Source organism: Labrus bergylta, chromosome 15, assembly GCF_963930695.1.
Source record: "Labrus bergylta chromosome 15, fLabBer1.1, whole genome shotgun sequence".
Lineage (NCBI taxonomy): Eukaryota > Metazoa > Chordata > Actinopteri > Labriformes > Labridae > Labrus > Labrus bergylta.
Genome location: NC_089209.1, coordinates 5,875,339 through 5,894,858, shown reverse-complemented (window position 1 = coordinate 5,894,858; position 19,520 = coordinate 5,875,339). Strand labels below are relative to the sequence as shown.

The 19,520-nt window shown below is 41.2% G+C and overlaps 1 protein-coding gene across 3 annotated transcripts in view; it reads right to left on the bottom strand.

Moving 5' to 3' along the window:
- LOC109986403 (tripartite motif-containing protein 67) overlaps positions 1–19,520 on the bottom strand; it is a 63,090-nt gene that overhangs the window by 31,823 nt on the left and 11,747 nt on the right. The window lies entirely within an intron of this gene.

Here is a 19,520-nt window from a genome sequence, read left to right as displayed (position 1 = left end):
GAAAATAGTTTCACTTGTTACTCTCTCCTCATGGAAAAAGAAACACTTCGAAATTAAAACAAATGTGGCCATTTTTAAAAAGCAAAATCTTAACCCTCGTAATGACCTCCCGATTGACCCCAGAGGACAACAGACGTTAGTAAATTCAATAAAAAAAAACCTAATTCAATCAAATTACCTCATATTTATTAGAATCTTGACGAGCATAGTACTGAACAACCCCCATTATTTTCAGACCATTTGATGAATAAAAAACTTGTTTGACGGCAAAAGATTGAGTTTGGGGTCAGATTGACCCCAGGACAACAGGAGGGGACATTTAGTCCCAATACATTGGAACCAGTTTAAACCCATTTTATAAATATTTTGTGATCAGACAGCTCAAGTTTGCATTTGTTTCAAATGTTCATTGCAGCAGCAGAACATAGTTTGAGTTTGGGGTGTGTAGACTCCGATCTCATCACTCCTATCAGATTGTTTTTCACGCAGAGATTTGAGAAGGATGATTTCATATCTTCAGGCCAGAGTGGGGACTCTTGACTGTTGTCTAACTGTGTTTGTGTTACACTCTGTTTTCTGTGTATGGATGTTTTTTGGTGGGAATGGTCTGTTTGGACAGTAACGGCGCTGTGAAGAAGAATTTCCCCATGGGGACAATAAAGTCTAAAGGATGGAGGTGTTGTCGGGCGACAACACCTCCATGTGGATAATGAGGAAGTGTGGACAACAGAAACATGAGGAATACAAAGGAGAAATCCTGCCTGCATCTTCTCCCACTGATTGATTGATTTACATCAGTGCAGCTTGAGTTATCTGCCTGAACTGCCTCGCAGGCGTCGCCCCATTAAACATCTTGGAAAATAAAAGCACCAGTTTTCAAAGTTTTAAATCTTTAAAAGGAGCTTGTCACTGTGTCAAGGAGAACTTGTGTCTAATGTATTTGACGCTCTTTGTTCATTATTAAGCCTCTCCTAAATGGAGCACTTCACCCCAATTTTTCTGCCTGATTTCTAAAAAAACAGCCGCAGGGGTTGTACTGTATATTAATAATGTAAAAGAGCCTCCATATCAGTATCAACAGCTGTTCAGATATTCTGTCTGCTACTGATATGGTACATGTCAGAATGAACACGGGGAGCTCTAATAACCCGTGACGTAATGTGAGTTTAAACGACCCACGTTTCATTCGGTTGACTGAATTATCGCATCTTCAAACCGGTTACATTTCCAGACATAAAATGTGAGCGTGTGTGGGAGTCTCATTAACACCTACGACCCCTATAATATCACAACACTCCTAAAGAAGAGTCTGCTGTTTGGTTTCCATTTGTTTTTCTCATTTGCATGTTGATCTTGATCCTGCAGCTTCATGCTCAGATGATGAATAGCTGAGCTGACTGTAAGTGAGATAATTATCATGTCTAACCTCTGCAGTCCATCTCCGTCTCTGCATCTTTTAGGGGCTAGACTTAGTTTATACTTGTATGTCCAGCAAACATGAAAGGCTAAAATGTGAAATGAAAGCTCTTAGAAATACTTGACTTGACCTTCTTAAACCCAAACTGTTGTGCAGCTGTTTCTTCAGGTTTTCATGACATTTATAAAGTTCTTGGGGCGGCGCTGTAGAAAAGCCAATGACAATGTTCTCCTCAGTTTTAAAGGTATGAAGACATCTCCCCTGTGATGCAAGAGTACAATCATCAAAAACATCATGTGACTGACTTTTTATCACCAGACTGGAACAGTCAAACGAATAGGACACTGCTTTATTTTTTTCAGTATGAAACTGATGAAAAAGGGGAAAAAAACAATCCATACAGGACACATCATCCAACTCATTTGTTCCCAACCTGGGGTCCAGGAAAGATCCAGGACGGGGGTGGAGAGTGGGGGCATAAGGATCTGTCTGATTTCAAATAGAGGGAGGGCTTTACGGGATAGGTTTTACAAAAGTCTTTTGGTGAGAACAGGTGTGTGTAGGTCTGTTCTGTCCGGGTTTATCAATGAACAAAAATGAAGATTTAACAAGTTAATATGTCGGCTCTGTTATGACCTCTGAGGCTGACTTTGCCCAAACAAACTCTGCCCCTGCTATTCCACATTTAACACAAGAAGAAGAAGACAAGACAAGGTGTAACAGAGGCTGAACAGCGTGGCTAAACTGGTGATCTTAAACGAGCCAGACTAAGCCAAAAAGATGAGAAAAAGTGAAAACACGATGAAGAATGATCAGCGACCCAGATGGTCTTTAGTCAGAACGGTGCAGAGGACGAGACGCAGATAATAAAAACACCAAACACTCCCATTCTTCTCCTTAGTCACCGGGCAGCTATTCACATCAGATTCATAACCTCCGGTGTGTGTGTGTGTGTGTGTGTGTGTGTGTGTGTGTGAGCTTGCGTGAGAGAGTTTGTGTTTGTGTGCATTAAAGACAGGACAAAGGAAACAAACACGCTTACACACATGCCAGGCTGTGATGAATCTTCTCCTCTGTCGCCACACCCACCACATTTACCACCTGCTCCTCTTTCTGGACACACACACACACACACACACACACACACACACACACACACACACACACACACACACACACACACACACACACACACACACACACACACACACACACACACACACACACACACACACAGAGCCAGAAGGCGATATGAAGCTGGCAGATCTCCTCTTTTGTTACCAGAAGTCATAAATATCAGCTGTGTTTGCTACAATGAGCCGAGGTCAGACACACGTTGGGATCATTAGATTCTTTAAGATAACTCAACTAAATATATTTTCACTAAATTTTAGACAAATGCTTTTAAAAGAAACAGAAACAGGGTGGTCATGATACCAGCATTTTAAACTTGTGATGCACTCGTAAAAGCAAAACCTGCTTCAATACAACATCAACACAAATAGAAATCCTATTGTATTTATTCGGGACAATGCAACTAAACACAGTTTGAAATACAAAGCATGAAACTGGTGTGCTGCATAAAGAGTATAGTAGAGAAATGTGGATGTGGGAAGAGAGGGGCGGAGCTTAGGGATGAAGGAGGTGGATCCAAAGACAGCTATTGTTTCGGTCTGAAAATCTGCTCTGAATACAGTTAGCCTTTAATGGGCATTGTGGAGCTACATCACTAAAAATATGAATAATTAGTTTAACTGACCCTTTGGGCCTGAGTAGTTAAAGTGTTGTTTTAGACACTGAATCCCACACATCTCATTCTCAGTGATGAGTTGTCTGTTTCAGATGTTTTAATTGTAAGACAATAAGACTGAATACTTCCATTATCCCCCCTACTGAGAATTACAGTTGAAAATTTCAAAGGACTATGAAGATGATGAATCAACATGCGCTTAATGTGTATTTAACAATTCAGGAAATGAACACAATGCTCACTTTGTTATTGTGATTATAATACATTTCCTCCCTGTGGCTATCTCCCATGGTTATATATAAAAAGGAAATCTCCCACCACACACAGTCAGCCCTCTGTGTGCATAATCCTCTCTCCACATCTCCACAATAACCACTCCACCCCCCACATACACACACACACACACAGACACACACAGATCTTATCCTCATCCATCCCTCTTCCACACACGTGCTGTCCGGAGTCGGAGGGAGGGACATGTGGAGGTTATGGTTCACAAATCAATCCAACCCTTCTGTGGAGCTCCTCGCTGCTCCTCACCAAGAGGCCATCTGGCCCAGCAAGCTGTCTGGCCTGTTTAGGTTGTGTGTGTGTGTGTGTGTATGCATGTGTGTTTGCATGCCAAGATGCTAACAAGGGGATGACGGATGTGCCATACGAGGGCCGTCCTGGCACCTCCCCTCCTCTCTCGTTTGTTCTGTCTGGTTCCTGTTCATCAGGTCAAAGTTCTGACACACTAACACCCACCTGCCTGCTCCCACTGCTCGTTTGTTTACAATTCATTCATTGAGGCTGCAGACAATCCCAGCATGCATTTCCTGTAAGAAAGTAGGTGGGTTAAGACCCTGAGGTAGATATACCTATATACCTTTACAGTGAGTGAGTCGGCCTCCTTTTACAAACACAATCAACAGCACAGACTGTGTCCAGTAAGAGTAACTATTAGTATAAAAAGGTACAAATAAACCAACAGTGAAAACAAGGTTAATTATAAATATGGTAGATAAAAATGCAAATAAAAATAAAGTGAAAATAAAACTAAAAATATAATGTATCAATCAGTCAAATCAGGGTAAATGAAAACAAGATAAAATAGACACTCAACAACATCTGTTTTTATCAGCAGTGGTTTTTTTAACAGTCCCATTTTAATGTCTGTACTTTCTGTTGTGTTTTAAAGATACAATATGTAGATTCCACCACCAGGGGGCTCTCAATCATAACTACCATAACAAAAGATGACGTTGAGGCTAGCGGGGAATCATGGGAGTCCTCTCTGCTTTTTTTTTTTTGCTAGAATCTATGTTTAGAATTCTTGTAGGTGACACACAGCGTAAAATATCAAAAATAATTCCCGGGCGCTGGATAGCCTAGCGGTTATGTCGAGGCTGTACAGAGGCTGTAGTCATAGCCGTAGCGGCAGTGGGTTCAAATCCAACCCCGGCCCCTTGCTGCACGTCATCCCCCTCTCCCTCCTCCCAAAAAAAATATCTTGGAAAAAATATATAATAATAATAATTCCAGGTAAAATCTCCTACAAGAAACTTTCATTTTGAGTTGATTTTGGCGCCCCCTGTTGACCAAACCAACCATTTTTCTCTGATGATTTTGTCCTCTGTGTTTGTAAGTTGTGTCTCCTGACAGAAAATCCTTCTTTATTCAACATGTCAAATGCGCAACTCACAATAAATCTCTGGCCCAGCAAGCTGTTAACAGCCTGACACCAAACCCGTATAAGTAGATCATAAAGATGCATCACTACCGATTTCAGTCTGTTTCATTACCAGCTAAAGATTCAGGAGCTTTAAGTTGTAATCACTTTTTTTTAAATGTATATTTAACCCTTACTTACCCAGGGCATCTCTCTGAGGGGAATAGTGTTAATATTCTCAGGAGACATCTGCTATTGATTTCAATGATTTAGTTGATAATCAACATAAATCAATACAAATCTCCATGTGTTTAAAATGTCTGCTCATGCAATTAAACATCTGATCATCAAGTCTAAAGCATCATTTTATTTTAAACCCTGATGTATGGGTAGAGCAGCAAATGTCAACATATCTTGTTTGCATTGGAAAATAAACAACATTATCTTTAAAATGATCCCAAAAGCAAGAATAAAGTAAAACAACCTTATTCAAGAATGCCAGTTCATAAGGTATCTCCTCTTCCTCTGCCTGAATACACTGTCAGAACAATACAAAGGTCTAAATTTGGCCGCAGTCACGATGTGTCAACCTAAAAGAGGCTCCCGAAAACGGTGCGTAACAGAGTGGAAATGTGACAAGTCTGCCCTGCGGGGAGAGAACGAGCGAGCGGCTGAACAAAAGAGAAAAACATAAAAATGAGAAATCATGTAGAGGGAAAAGCGAAAGTGAAAAAATAACACGCGATGGGAGAAAAGAACAAGAGATAATAAGAAGTAGAAGAAGAAGCGAGGATGAAGGCACCTGCCGAGGATAAATGCACATTCAGAAATCTAATTCCATCCTTTCTTTGTTTCTTTTGTTCTCATCGTCTTGACCTTTTTTCATCCTTTATTGCTCCTCCAAACCAGAGTGTCATTTTTCTTTTCCCCCCGCTGTCAGCACCCTTCAGCAGTGCTCTCAGCGACAAGTGCTATTATCTCATTATCTTATTATAGTCAGTATGCAAGGCCATTTATTCAGTCGGTGACATTCAGGGAGCCCGGTGACATTCATGGAGGCACAGCTGTGTTGGTGTGCTGATACCTTTGAGCTTAACAAATACAAAGACGTAGAGGAGGAGGAGGAGGAGGTGGTGAGGAAACTTGTTCAGTATGTGAGGTGCTCATGTTGCTAAAAATGTTGTTAAAAGGAGAGCGGGAAGAGAGTTTGAACTTCCAAAGAGTCCCTCACCCTGGATCTGTGGGTGTAGATGTGCTCCAGTTCAGCACAATCAGTGTACAAATGTGAAAATATATATCTTGTTTTTGCTTCTATTGATGAATAACAGCGTCCAGCATACAATCTGTGCAGTCAGCACAGAAAAAGGATGATATGTCACAAATTTGAAGAACTTAAAGGAGCAATATGTAACTCTGACATCTAGCGTTTAAAATGGGTACTGCAGTCCAAATTCAAAACATTGAAGAGAGCTGGGCCCCCTCCACCCCTAGAGTCAATGTGCATGCAGGTTGCTATTTTGCGGACACTGAAGCTTCAGTGTTTATCCAGCTCTGCATGGGTCTGTAAACCTTTCTGTGTTCTAACCTCTCTCCATTTTTCAAAAAGCATCTCCAATATTGATCCTAGTTTGAGCACGTTTCTGCTCGTGGAGCTTATTAGAAACATGCAGAGGCTTTTTAGGTCGGGTACAATCACTTCTATCAGAACCAGTTCTCTTCCCCGCTTCCATCGCTGCAACACCTGTTGGCTTGTCATGATAACTGGTCTCATATCTAGCAAACAGAGGGGTGTCCAAAACAGCCGTGTGGGCTTGCCTTGAAACTGTCTCCCTTCTGTGGTCGTAACAAAAGTGAACCATTCTGAACCAGAATCTAAACTTAGAAGGAGGACATACTGGCTGCTGTATTGTTGTCAGAGAAGCCAGCACCTGAACATAGCATGTTTCATTAATGTCTGATGATGAGGTCAAATTATGATTTCATTCAGTAGATATTTTACATATTGCCCCATTAAGATCGCAGACTGAAAACAGCACAAGTGAGTGATGTTCCTGTGAGTTCTTGAAGCACAGACTGCAAAACAACACAACAATAACAACACTGCCTCCTGAAAAGAATACTTCTATTAAACTGCAAATATGAATTAATATATTTTAACTTTTATAATAAGTACTAACCATTTTGCATATTCTTATGTGATGGTTTTATCACAAGTTTGATGGTCTTTCTTCTGCCCTGCCAGCTCATCATGACTAACTCCCACCAATTGTTGAATGACACGCAAATCTTTGCAGAGGCCGCCCGTCTTTATTGTGACCACGCTCTAAGAATCAGTTTAATACGATGACTCTGTCACCCCAAAAAAGGTAATGAAAAATAGAGGATGAGGCACTCTATTATTAGCAGTGCACACTTCTTTAAAGGTTACAATTCACTGTGACAGAATGCATTATTTACTCAGCTGAACTTGTGAATAATTTAATTTCTGAAGACAAAAGCTTCACAGGCTGTTTTGCAGACTCAGAACCTGAAAAGGCAGTTTTGAGGAACACTTTTACCCAGACAGGTGGACACTTTTATCTCAAACTTCATCTTTAAGTAGGTCACTGTTGGAAGATAAAGTTCTCAAAGTGCAGACTGAGGACGTGTAGAGACGGTGGACAGTTTAAAGTGAAGAGGATGTGGTTTTTACATGAGATGAGGTCAGTTCACAAAACTTGGAGAAGATTCTGACAAATGCTTTCAGGCAACAAAAAAAAGGTAGATTAAAAATTAAGAGTTTATGTATTTTTAAAACACCTACTTAAACGGAGATCTATTATGCAGATTTACATATCATGTTACAATGGTGGATGTCCATATTAAGCCTCGTCAACATTTTTTGTAACATGAAATACACCCTTGTGTATCTAAACTCAACATGTGGATTCCTGGTGCTCTGAACAAGACAATACGAGAACCTCAGGAGAACTTGGCCAGAAGGTGACGTCAGGTTCTGTCGATGTATTAGAGCAAAGCATGGAGCAAAGTTGTCGGACTTGCCCACCCCGGCAGCTCTTTCGAGGACACGCCCACCAGAAGCTCACTCAAATTACCCTGCAACTGCAAACCGAGCTGGCCAATCAGGGGAAAGTGGGCATGTGGGGAGGGGGCGCCTTAAAGAGTCAGTAGCTTTAAATGAACCGTTTCAGGCAGAGGCTAAAATTAGCAATTTTACTGACGCCAGTAAAAGATAAATAAGAAAAATTTTGAGCTACACATCCCGCATCGCTACTCAACAGATGTCCCAGACTGACATCATTAACAGTGAAATGAATAGATTTCTTTTAAGCTCATGTTTGAATCCAGCAAATGTGAAGCAAACCCTGCATGGGCCCCTTTAATCAAGCGATGTTTTGTTTGCATGTGCTGAAATATTTTTTCTAATCTTCAGTGACTTTTGGAAACTTTGTAAATGTCACACAGACACAGATGCAGTGTGTAATCTAGTGGAGAGAAGATTGGGGTGAATGTGAGCATTTGGAGAACAATGGGCAGCTCTGATGTGTTTGGCTGACAGCCGGGGGATGGTTGATGGTGCTGTTGACCTTGTCAAAATAACACTCAGGGGACATGGAGGAGGAGCTGAACCCCCACTCGATTACCTCCCACCTCCCCTTTTTTTTATTTCTTCTAATTTGCATTTATGAGCCTTCACAGCCTGCTCTATCTCTCTTTGCAGTTACCTTGTTAAACACTGCTTCCTCTCTTCCTTTAATGAATTCTAACATTTTTAAACATTTTTTAATCCATCTTTGTGCCATGATAAAAATCTCTACAGTCAGTCCTGGGTGGTAAACAGAGTTATTCTTGTGTTAAAAAATAATGTACAAGTTAGAAATAGCGGTAGGAGTTGGAAATACTTCACAAATCAAATCTTACACTCCTATAAAGAAAGCTTTGAACCGTGGCATACTGACAATTTAGAAAATGGGGAAAGCAGCGCAGGATTAATCCACAGACTTCCTTGTACAGAAATCATGAAGCACCTAAAATTAAAAACAGCACATTTGGTCAAAATGTTGCTCTGGTACTCCAAGATCCATTTGCTCAATGTGAGAAAAAAAAAAAAAAAACACTTTCCAGCTCACATGGAGCCAAAGTGAGTCAGCGGCAGATTGCAGGGTGAGTTCCTGATATAGTAAGATGCAGCTGCCTCCACAGTCTCCACTCTGTGTGTCATGATGCACACTCACAGCTCAGTGCTGGAAGGCAGTCCTTTACACTCAATCTTCATGCATGTATGCCTCTGAATATTTTGCATGATCATATTTAAGAAGGACTGATTCACATGTATGTTTGTGATGATGTATAAGCATGATAAAGAATATTTACAGTGGATTCTCCAATTATTTAGCTACATTAGGTCGTCATTATTTGTTACCACAGTAACATATTTTCTTCCTGGGGTTCATACAAACCACCATAAATTTTATTTTTCAAAGGGTTGTGACAGAAGGGCCATTATACCCAGACCTCCATCCAACAGGTCAAATTCACAGGTACTGAGTGAGTAAGCATCGCGTGTTTACAGTAAAATACCGTTTCTTGTTTGTTGTGATAAATTCAGACTTTAGTGATGTGTATATTGTGAATGCTCATGTTGTAAACTGTAAGTGGTATCTGTACTCCATAGAAAGAAACAAATAATATTTCCCTCCCTCGGTTTGCTCAGCCAGCTGTGTTATTAGTGTTTCACATCTGCTGGAGGTCAAAGCCAATCTCCTCTCCCCCTTCCTCCACTTCATCCTCTCGTCTACCACCGCCACACAATCCACTGCTGCTCTGCAACACGCACATTTAACGGCTAATATAACGAGGCGTGCTGCTGCACAGCATCCTCATAAGTGAACAATACTCACACAGTGCAGTGGTAGCATGAATCGTTGAAAAAGTACCAATGCATGCAAGAAAAATGTATCAGCCAATCAAAAGTTAATATCAATATAAATCGTGGCAAAAAGACTATGAAGGGCTTTTTAAACATGTTTGAGAAACGTTGATTTGCACTCATCTTGTGAAAAATGGCCGACATTACAGCATTTAAGGGCTCAGTGCATTTTGCATGTTAGCAACTTATTTTAATTTCTTAGCATGCTAATAATTGGGAGCAGTGATTGCACAAAACTAAATTAAAGTTAACATCTTCATTAGCTTCAAAGCTATTTGGTCGGACACATTCATTTCAGTAACAGCGTTTCCCACTCAAAGACTTTACCCGAGCAGGCCGCCTATGTAAATTTTCAGACATCATTATCTGTAGAGGATCACCATCTCGGAGGACATTCTTCTCTTGTTCTTTACCCCTCAGGTACGTGTCACGAGCAGTGTCTAACACATGCTCTTAAGGTGTTCAGACAGAGAGAGTGAGAGACGTTCTTTAAGGCCCTGACACATCAAGAAGGTCGTCAGCCGTCGGTCCTAGGTGGACCGACAGTGAGTGATCGATAGTTTTTGCGGTGTGTCCTGCTCCATTGCTACCCGTCTGCCCCAACCTGCCTTTTTTCAGCCAATTCGACATGTTGAATTGGCGTTGGTTTGGTGACAGGAATCTCTCTGATTGGCTGTTCTGAGGTTTAATTTCTCTCCAGCTCCTCACAGGTTCAGGAAAGCCCCTTGAGCATGCCGCTGTAGTATTCATGCTTTCACCCATTAGTGCGGTTTCTCCTTATTAGTCGCCTCTTCTTTTCTTTTTCCACTAAAAGACCAAGAGCTGACAACACAATTTTCAACTTTTTATCAGACATTATTCTCCATTAGTAGTCTACCTATAATACGAGTGGTGAGCGACAGCGGTGTGAAAATGGTCTTCTCGTATCATAACAACAGACTACCGCCCCCTGCTGGTATAGAGAGTTATTTCCTCTCATCATGAGCAGAACGTACGTGGTGGTTGGCCGTCGGCTGTAGTCTTTGCGGTGTGTTCAAGTGCAATTTTTTGGCCGAGACAAAAGGCGACGTGAGGCAACGCCACAGTCAGCCTTCGTTGCCACTTGTTCTTTGTCTACTTCTTGGTGTTTCGGGGCCTTTATAACGTCCCTCCTGTTAATGTTTTCATTATGGTGAGACATCTTATGTTAAAATGAACTTTCTTAAAGAGTTGATGTAGTTGCTCTTTGCAGCTGATTGCATGGCTCCCCTTTGCAGGAACGGAATCACATTTTAAACTTTTTAAATCCAGATTTAGTTTTGGGCAACTTTTTAAAACGTACAGCATGAATATTTTTAAATATATTTTTTCAGAGTGTTCACTGTACCGACAAGAGTCAAACCTGCAGCTGTGCCCGTAGCATGCCTAAGAAATCCACTACGTGATTTGTGACTGATGCTTATGCTAACCTAGAAAACCAGTAAGTGGAGCAAAGATTATTTCTCCATGCAGAGCAGAAAGCCTTGATGCTATGAAAAAAATGCCATATGAAGCCGTCTACATGTAAAGCATCAATATTTAAAACACCAAGGGTCCAGTGCTCCAACATGTCCGGTGCAAATGTGCAAAACTAGAAAAGTGTCCTCCATGAGTGAGCACATTTTACACATGCATTAACTTTTCAACTGAGTCTTGCCTGTAAATACTATGAAATACAGTATTTTACTGTAAGTTCATCTTTTGGTTTCTTTATGTATCAAATAACTCCAAAGTGAGACCCTGCAGAGGCTGAGAAAGCTGCTTCAAATGCTCCCACTTCTGCTTACTACAGTGAGGATTTACAGAGTCTTCCACCCAGCTGAAAGCACAAAAAACAGTCACATCATCTCCAGAGCAATAGATCCTCCACAGTCCTTTTTGATAAATCATAACAGGGATCAGTGGGTACGGCTAGAGCTGCTGGAATGAGCTGGAGGAGAACGGAGGAAGCAGCGTTTTTATCACTCTGACTTTCCCCTCACAGGGGGTTAGCTTCAGAGGAGAGAGCGGCAGGGCAATAAAAGTGCTGCAGAGCAAAGGAGAACAGCCCCCTCTAATCAATTATTGATCAGGGCATCTTCCATATGAACTAATGCAGAGGGTAGGTAGATGGCCCGCAGCATAATTGTCATAAAACAAGTGCAAATGAGGTTTGTTGGGGATTATAAATCTATTATAGACCAACATGGGGTACTGCACATTTCCCCCCCTATGCTAACAGTACTACACTCCGGCGTTGTGTTTCCGAGGCATGCACAAGAGCTGGCACTCATGAGACTCATCTATACGCGCGTAATCTGCTGTTTAATTTATTTGGCTTCCCTAATAAATGAGCAGCAGCTTGTTGCCATGGTAACGATGCTCACTGTAGCACTATAGGATGTCCACGCTCTCCTCCGAGGTCTGACATCAGCACTCATCGTGTTGCCAAAAATAGATCGCAAATTCTCTCACACACACTCACTCTCTCTCTCTCTCTCTCTCTCTCTCTCTCTCTCTCTCTCTCTCTCTCTCTCTTTCTGTATGTCCGTCTTTGTCCCTCCTTCTGTCTTTCTGATCCAATTCAACTCGATGTGGGTGTCATTAGCATGGGAGACATATTTTTAAATTTGCAAAGCAAGTGTGAAAATCAAAGTAAGGACATTTCACAGATCTTGACACATTTTGAAGCCGAGCTGTGCATTATAAACACTAATGTCCTTTTTTGTCTTTGTGCAGTTTGCAGAGATGAGCAGTGCGATGATGTCCATAAAGTAAAGGAATAAAGGAACACGTGAAGGCCGCAGTTGTTCCGTGTGAAGATTAACCCCCTCCTCTCTTAATTCAATTCAATTCTATAATCTCTGGATCTGTGTGTGTGTGTGTTTGTGTGTATGTATGTGTGTGTGTGTGTGTGTTTCTGGCTGTGTCCTGAATCACAAACAAATTTACATCCGCCCTGACACAGGGAGTTATCTGTATTGGACTATGTTGAACTACAAATATAATACTGAGTGTGTCGTCACAAAATGATTGAGTACAATGAATAATGATTTCATAGACAGCCTGTCTTTCCATCTGTCATTCTTTATTCTTCTCTCTGCCTCTCTCTTGATTCTACGTCTCTCTCTCTCGACATCTCTCTCTTCCTCAAACACACACACACACACACACACACACACACACACACACACACACAAATACGTTAACAGCAGCTACACACAACGCCTCTCTGCAGAGCTTTGTTGAAGCCAGAGGAGAGGAAGTGTAGTAGAGTGTGCATTAACCCACATGCAACGAACAAGTCCTGCAGCACAGCCTTGAGTTAATACTGGTGTGTGTGTGTTTGTGTATGTGTGTGTGTGTGTGTGTGTGTGCTGCATATGTGTCATGAGCTTGTGAGGCAGAAATCTGTTAACACAGTCACATCATGGGCACTGAGCTCCCATGTGTGGACAAAAATCCGGCTCCCACAAGGTTAACCATTTATTTCAGGGTTAATACTTGGCTTCAGGGTCAGAAGGTTGGAATGAATCTGAGGCTCCACATCCCAAATCCTCTTACCTGAACCAGAGATGTTTTCTTATCTATTGACAAAATCCTTCTTACTTCTACTACTTTGCTAAAATTTAAACAACTTTGCAACTTGTCTGAGTGTGTGTGTGTGTGTGTGTGTGTGTGTGTGTGAGTGTGTGTGTGTGTGTGTGTGTGTGTGTGTGTGTTTTGCTAACAGCATAGCCTGAATCTGCTAGCCTCCACTGTGGTGACATCACTTGAGGGAATTTCAGATGTATTTTCTCTGAGGCCACAAAAGTTAAAAAAAACAACAGTTTTTCCACACATGCAGTAGTACTCTGTGTACGACTCTGCAAGCTCATGTTTTGTTTGTTTTGACAGAAGTGTCTTGATCCCCCCCCCCCCCCCCCCCTCCTGTTTTGACAGATTTCCTTCCAACATGATTCAACATGGTCAGAACCAATCACAATCCCGTAGAGGCATAGGGGAGGAAGTGGGGAATGAAGTGTGGAAAAGGAGTCACACGTCGGACTTGAATCTGGTCGGCCCGCTTGAAGGACTTCCTACCTCACCACCTCAAAAAAAAATGAGCACAGCTTTTTAAAAGCGGAGTTCTGAATATGTGTTATCATCAGCTGATATGTCTTCAGCTGCTTGGCTGACCAGCTGAGCATTTCATCACGCCATGCAAGTCATCAACAGACACATATATATTAATAATATTTCTGATATTTGCAAACCAACATGGTACTCTTTACCAGCTCGTACTCATATGTTTTACATTTCTGTTAATATTGATTGAATATGTTAGAGAACCGAGACTCATTTGTACATTACATTGGACAAAAGTGAATGCAAATGGCTTACACGTAAATGATGGGAGTACCTCGATTGCCTTATTGATGAAACTTCACTGCACTAGACCATATGATGCCCCCATACACAATACAATACTTCATTGTTCCCCCTGAGGAAATTTGTTGACACAGCTTTGCACAGGTATACATGTATGATAACATGACACATGAACAAACAGAAAGAGACACATAGGCAATGAAAAAAACAGGCCAGTCAGCGTGGAAGCTTATTTAGAGCTCCTTCTTTAAAGGCTCTTCTACTCCCACTCTATTGGATGAAAGCAAAAATGGCCACATTTATTAATATTTTTTGAATTGTCATGATGATTTCTATGCGATCTTCATTTATAAAAGGCCTTGACACAAGTGTCTTAAACCTGTGTTGCCTGTGTCTAGTACATTTTTATTTCATTAGTTTCCTTAGTTTTTTAAGATAAAACACTGCAAAGGTGCACCGCAAAGGTAATGAATTTCACAGATGTAGCTGGGAACTGATTAACTTATAAGCTACAATCTGATATTCTGAACATCTGTCTGCACAGAGCTAATACTGGACATTTGGTCTGTTAAATTAGACAAACTCACCAAACTGAAGAGCTTATCGAAGGTATTCAAGAGTTCATACGCCATAAAATTCATTCGATTGTCCTCGGAAGTTATGTACTTAATTTTAAAGTGTGTGTTTGTGTGTGTGTGTGCGTGTGTGTGTGTGTGTGTGTGTGTGTGGCTGGGCCTGAGGTAATAGCCAAGTGAGGCTGACCTGACATGATCGGCGAGCTGCCATCTGGAATGAGGTTACTCAGGCACGGCCGGTCGACACAGTTCAGCACTGGAGCTTTTTTTTAAAAATTAGCTCGGTAACAGAGTGTCGGAGAGGTGAAAGCATCAATTTTTTTTTTTGTGTGTGATAAAATTGCTGTAATTTGTTGTAACACAGCCGTGGGCGCTGAATTTCAGTTTGAAAAGGAGGTAGGAGATTTCTCGAAAGGAAGACACTCGGCTTCACACGGGGAACACGTGAGCTGTGTTTTTATGTTGAGGTGTTGTGAAGCTATAAAAGGTTACCATGTTATTAATCAAACTAAGACATATCCCTTCCTAGTAGCAAAAAATGACCATACCATGCCAGTTTGTGTTGGAGAAACAGCTGGCGTCAATGTTTATTCCAGAAGCACATGTGCCATTTGGTAATTATTTAAGCAGCTGCTGATGTTTATGGGTTTGAGACTTTTATTCTGACTGACATCAAAGCTGCTTTTCAACTACCTTCCACCTACTGTCGCTTTAAAAAAAAAAAGAAAGAACAAGCATGAGCCGATCTACAACTCTCCCACTACACACAAATACTCCTCCTCTCCCCAGTGCATACTAGCTAGATTTACAAAAGATTTGGCAAATACTCAATACTCCAGTCAGAGCAGAATCGCTGTAAATGCTTTCAGATTTTCGATCCACATAAAAGCTTCATGAGCTGAAATAAACCACATCGAAGATTACAAGCACACAGACAGCTCGGGTTGTTACATGCGTGTCAGATTGTTGTGTCAGGGAGAAAAAAAACAAGCGAGACAATTTGTTTACTGTCAATATTAAATGACCTAACACAACAGGAAGCAAAGGAAAACAATCACATCTCTGTATGTATGTATGCCGGAGAACAGACAAATGAGGAACTGTCTGGAGATGATCCCAAACATGACTCATGTAGATGTCATTTTGGGGGGGAAAAAGGGAAGTGCAGCATTATCTTTGTCTTGATTTTCATGTCACAGATTTTAAGTCGAGTGAATTCTCTGTGTTTCTGAGGCTTAAGAATAGGCAGTACAAATCTGACTTCCTGTCACTTCAACTGTGTAAGCAGCAATCATGTTACTGTACCGGAATAGAGCGACATCATCTGCAATGTAAGGGTGCACACCCACAGACCATCTGGGATTCTCTCTTTCTCGCTACCACACACTTACTGACGCCACACTTAAAGTTCAAGACAAGTTTGTTGAAGAGAGAGAAATAGAAAGATCAGAGAAAATTCACCAGAACTTTGCTTCTTTCCTCCGGATGTCTTTCTCTGAAACAATAATCAGTCTCTCTAGGATGTAGTTTATGGGTTTACGGAAATTCATCCAGTGCACTTTTTACAATCAAGCAATTTCAGCCAATCGCCGCAACTTCGTCACAAATTTGACCAATCACCCCTTTTTCCCCCACGGACATCAACATATACATCATCAAACACACTTCTTTGATATTCCAAATTCTTATTGGAGCGTTTGTCCGAGACACTCAAATGTAAACTTTCTTCTTTTGTGTCCTTGAAGTTCAACTGAGTTCCCAATCCTTTTCCATACGTGTATTGCTACCACCTCATGTTGTTAACATCTACAATGTTGATGTTAATGTCACAAAAGACATAATTAACTCACAACATTTCGATCATATGGGTTGATAATTGGGGCAGCAGCTCAGTCTGTAGGGACTTGGCTTGGGAACCAGAGGGTTGCCAGTTCAAGTCCTGGTACAGACCAAATCTGTAAATTGATCTGGTAGCTGCAAAGTTCACCACTTCCTGAGCACTGCCAAGGTGCCCTTAAGCAAGGCACCAAACCCTCCCACCAGCTCAGGAGCGCTCTCTGTGGGTCGCCCGCTCACTCATACATTTCTCCATTAATGCATGTCCGTAGGATCCTGTTTGTTCACGTGTGTGTATTTCAGCCTATGTGTGTGTTGTGTGGCTCAATAACAGAGTAAAAAATGTAATTTCCCCTTGCGGGGTTAAAAAAGTATATCTTCTCCTTCTTCTTCTAAATTATCAGCTGAGGAAGACCTGTTTTAGTATCGCCATGCACCTACATGATGTGCATATAACCCACCTTTTTCAAAGTTACTGTCCATTTTAAGACGTCTGAAGACATCTAAAGCAGGAACAACTAGAACAAAGCAGCTGAAAACCAACATGCAACTGTATGCAGATGACTCACCGTTGTTCCCACATTTTAGAAACAACTCACAAGACAAGGTATTAGGGATCTGCAAAAATGAAAGACCCCAAATTGAATGGCCATTTTATCACCTGAAGTACAGATAGAGATAGATTTCATTGAATGGAAACTGTTTGTGGTAGTTGGAGAAAATGTCAAAAACGGTTCCCAGATTATTTTTTTTATCAAGCAAAGCAAAACCAGGGGCAGTAAAGGTTAATGTTTAAGTAAAGACAGCATTTGTCCGTTCCATTATTTGGTTAATGTCTAATCCCAAAGCAATGGGGCTCAATGAGGCATTTAACCCAAATGCATGTTTTATCTGAACCTTTCCATGTAACAGTGAACTAGTGGTTAGAAAAAGGAAATGTACTCACTCAGATGAACTGGTAAGACGTGTTACCCTCATTTGAAGACTCAGTGACACTAATCAAGATAATCCTCAAACAGAGATTCAAGAATGAGGGCTGAATTACCCAACACGTTGACAATCATTGACAAAATTGTTGATCTGAAGCTCACAGAGGAAATGAAAACATGATTCTCAGTATGTGACAGAGTGGACAACAGACTTAATGCCAGTGGCGGAAATGTAATACGTGAGGCTGAATGTCAGCTCGTATTTTGGAAATGAGTGAACTGACTTCCGCGACAACAGCAGCTTTGTTTCACTGGCTACAAGAACAGGAGTTATTAAGGGTTTGGAAACACGAGAATAAGAGCAAGCATAACAACAACATGAATATAAATCAGTTGACTGAAGGAAAGGGAGGAAGACGCATTACAGACCTTCTGAGAGATGCTCAAAATACCGAGGGAGCAATTACATTTTGGTGCTGTGCACAGAGCTCACATCATCCCTCACACAGTTATGGTCCAATCTTTGAGGTAGCATAGATCACACACAGAATTCTTAAAAAAAGAAAAGCTACCTGGGCAAGGAGAAGAAAGGTTTCTGGGGGGAAAGGAAATGTTTTAATTAAGGATTAACTGCTAGCATACAGACAAAAATGCAAATACAGGAGAAACAGGTGAGACACTTATTGTAGCACAAGCCAACATGAAGGTGTAGGAACTGAGAGAGTGCATGGATTCACTGGAGCATGTAAAGGGAAACAACGTCTCAGCGAAATCATGTTTGTCCCGTAGACTGTAAATATTAATGGACATCAGCCGTCTGTTCCTGCAGGGGGCTCCGGAGGCTCATCAGCAGCAGCCACCATGTTAGAAATCCTGTCTCAGCCTAACTTTCAGTCAACCTAACGACATGCTGAGAGCTGGAGCTGAGGCAGGTTTTAAAACCTCATGAAGAAACCTTACATCACGCCCACCTGTCAATCATGTCAGCTACGCGCCTAACTATGGATAACACATATCATTCATACAATTAAAACAGAGCCATTTGTGTACCCATGATGACCTTAACTAATCAGACCTATTTAGCTGTTTGTACCAGGCTGTAAACATGTTTATTTATGCTGTAAAAACGGCTTTTTTGCCTGTGGTTCAAGGTGACTTCCAGTGTTCCTGGAGCCAGCCTCTAGCGGACACTCGACGGACTGCGGGATTTTGAACTTCCACATTGGCTTCATTTTTCAAGACCAGAGATTGCAGCTTCGTTTGTACGCTATTTGTTGTTTTGACATCAAGACATTTAGATGTTGAATTGCTGCCGTCTTGGTAACAGTCACAATTATAAAAGATATTTATTGAATCAGAGATGGACACTATCAATGTTTAGATTCCCTGACTCCCTGAAATGCATCACAAACGATCGATTCGACCTCCATTCAACAAACAAGCGTTTTAAAAGTTGTTTTCTTGTCCTCTTGATGACAAACCTGCAAAGCTTGACTTTTTGCTTTTAAAAATCTGCATCATGACTTTGTTATTTCTGCAAACTTGAGTCCTCAAAACTGCAAGAAAGTCACAAGAAAATATGTTTCTTTTTCAGGCTCACACCAAGGACGTGAGCCAGAGTGATGCTTATTTTTTACTGTTAAACTGAGACTCACTAGAAACAGATGAACGGGCACTGCTGCAGGGGATTTTATGGACCAAGAAATTACAGAAAAGAAAGAAAGAGAGAGAGGAGTTTTGGCTACACTGGAATTAGAGAAGAATTGCCGTGGATAAAGTCCACCGTTGATGATGGACGATGATTCCCGATGTATTCTGAGATTGACTTCTACCTATCTGTGTAAGGAGTTGTTGCAGATGGTCTTATTTGATATAGTTAAAGGCCTGAAAGAACTACATAATCTACTTCAGATGGGTTTTATAGTCTTGGATGATTTGTAATTTAGCCTCTTAACTGTGCTACACTCTTTTAAAATAGGAGGACGTTAAGGAAGAGGATTTATAACACAGTGTTTGGCTGACTCAAATATTCAAACAATACGCTGCAAAATGAGGCCAAGCCCG